Below are 2,844 nucleotides of genomic sequence, written 5' to 3'. Positions count from 1 at the left end.
TCATATAGATCTAAAAAAATAACTAAATATTAATATATTAATTAAATTTTTTATAGACATAATCAACCTTAATAATACTCCCACAAATAATAATAACATTGTAGTTATTTTTACATTTACATTCATATATAAAAAGTAATTATCAAAAAAAAATATTCACATTAATATAGATCCTCTAATTAACCTTAAGATTAATAAAACAAACATCGATAAATTCATTAATTTATCTTCTTTATAATAATAAAATCTTGAATTTTTAAATGAGCCAAAATAAATATAATAAATCAATCGTAAAGAATATGACACAGTAAGAGAAATTGATAAAGTAATTATTATTAATAAAAAAATATTAATATTATTTAAATAGATAATTTCTATAATTAAATCTTTAGAATAAAATCCGGCTAAAAAAGGAATTCCTATTAATGCTAATCTAGAAATATAAAATCTTATTATAGTAAATGGAATAAATTCATTTAAATTACCACATAATCGAATATCCTGATTATTATTCATTAAATGAATTATAACTCCTGCACACATAAATAATAATGACTTAAAAATTGCATGAGTCAATAGATGAAAAAAGGCTAAAAAATTAAATCTTAAACTTAAAATTATTATCATTAACCCTAATTGACTTAAAGTAGATAAAGCAATAATTTTTTTTAAATCATTTTCAAAATTTGCCATCAACCCAGCTATAAATATAGTAAAAATTGAAATATATAATAAAATTTTCTCAATGCCCCTATTCATTAAATATTTATTAAAACGAATTATTAGATAAACCCCTGCAGTAACCAAAGTTGATGAATGAACCAAGGCTGATACTGGGGTCGGGGCGGCCATAGCTATTGGTAATGAAACAGAAAAAGGAATCTGAGCACTTTTTGTAGCTGCTGCTAAAACAATTATTCTTAAAATTAACTTATAATTTTCCATAAAACTTAAATTCCAACTTCAAAATGTAAATATTAATCCAATTCTTATTAATAACCCAATATCTCCCACTCGATTGCATAAGACTGTCACTATCCCAGAATTATATGATAAATAATTCTGATAATAAATCACTAAACAATAAGAAGTTAATTCTAACCCATCTCACCCAAATAAAATTCTAATTAAATTAGGGCTAATAATCATTAAAATTATTGATAAAACAAATATAATTACTAACTTAATAAACCGATCAATAAATATGTCATCGCCTATATAAATTATTCTATGTAATATAATTATTGAAGAAATTAATATAACTACCCCAATGAACAATGAGACTCAATCAAATAAAATATAAAATTCTACATTAATTGAATTAAAATTAAAAAATAATCATTCCATTATATATCTTAAATTTATTAAATTTAAATATAATCTTATAAAAAAAAATAACATAAAAATAATTATTATAAAAAATGAATAAATTTATAATAATCTAAGATAAATTTTTTTTATATCACTAATTTCACAAATTAATATTTTATTTTAAACTACTTAAATAATGACATTATAATAAAATAAATAAATAATAAACATTACTTATTTATTAATAATTAATATTATCTATATTGACTAATATAACAAAACTAAATTCTATTTAAAAAAATTAATGTATTAAACTTAAATTTAAAATTATTAAAATTAAAGGAATTAAATGAATCAAAATAATCATATAATCTTTTATATAAATAAATTGTTGAAAATTTTTCTTCAAAATAATTAAATCCATGCTGAATATATGAATATAAATATAATGAATAAGCACTCCTAAAAAAACAAATCATTATTATATAAATAATAACAGATATCTCTCATCTAATTAAAACTCTAATTATAAAAATCTCTCTAAAAAAATTTAAAGAAAAAGGAAAAGAAAAGTTAGCAGCACATAATAAAAATCATCAAATTCTTAAAGACGGAAAAATATTTAATATTCCTTTATTAAAAAAAATCAACCGACTCCCTGATCGCTCATAATATAAATTCACTATAAAAAATAAACCTGATGAACATAGGCCATGAGAAATTATTAAAATATAAGCACTAATAAATCCTAATTTTATTATTGTTAATATTGAACATATTATTACATTTATATGTACAACAGAAGAATAAGCCACCAAACTTTTTATATCAATTTCAACTAAACATAAAATACCAATAAACAACCTTCCTACAATCCCAACTCTAAAAATTACATACCTATACTTATTCCTTTGAAAAATAAATATTATAATAAAACGTAATAAACCATACCCCCCTAATTTCAATAAAACAGCAGCTAAAATTATTGACCCATAAACAGGCGCTTCAACATGGGCCTTAGGCAACCAAACATGAAAAATAAAAATTGGTAGCTTAATAAAAAATGCTATAAAATAAACTAAATAATCTCAAAATCCTATATTAATTATTATATTTTTTATCAATAAATTAAAATCAAATGTTATATTATGCTTATAAATTTCAAATAAATAAATTAATAAAGGCAAAGAAATAAATATTGTATATATTAATAAATAATAAGATGCAGAGGTTCGTTCAAAATTTAACCCTCAATAAATAATGACAATAAACATAGGAATTAATCTTAACTCACAAACATTAAATAAAATAATATTAAATTTATAGAAGAAAAATAAATAATTAAAATTAATAATATAATTTCAAATATTAACAATTTTTTCTCATAATTTATTTTAATTAGCCTACCACTCCTCTCCTCCAACTGAATAACTATTTTTATTAAAGCTAAAATTCAAAATCTTAAAGCTAATAAAAAAAATGAATAAAAATCAAACCCTATAAATATTCTCACCCTAATTCAAATATCTTTAA

The 2,844-nt window shown here is 19.9% G+C and overlaps 1 pseudogene; it reads right to left on the bottom strand.

Annotated features, from left to right (window-relative positions):
• LOC140671790 (NADH-ubiquinone oxidoreductase chain 5-like) lies at nucleotides 1–1,317 on the bottom strand (annotated as a pseudogene).
• Nucleotides 1,318–2,844: the final 1,527 nt, after the last annotated feature.

Source organism: Anoplolepis gracilipes, chromosome 12 (genome assembly GCF_047496725.1).
Source record: "Anoplolepis gracilipes chromosome 12, ASM4749672v1, whole genome shotgun sequence".
Taxonomy (NCBI): domain Eukaryota; kingdom Metazoa; phylum Arthropoda; class Insecta; order Hymenoptera; family Formicidae; genus Anoplolepis; species Anoplolepis gracilipes.
Note: the sequence above shows the minus strand (reverse complement) of the source record. Positions and strands in the feature narration are given on the sequence as shown.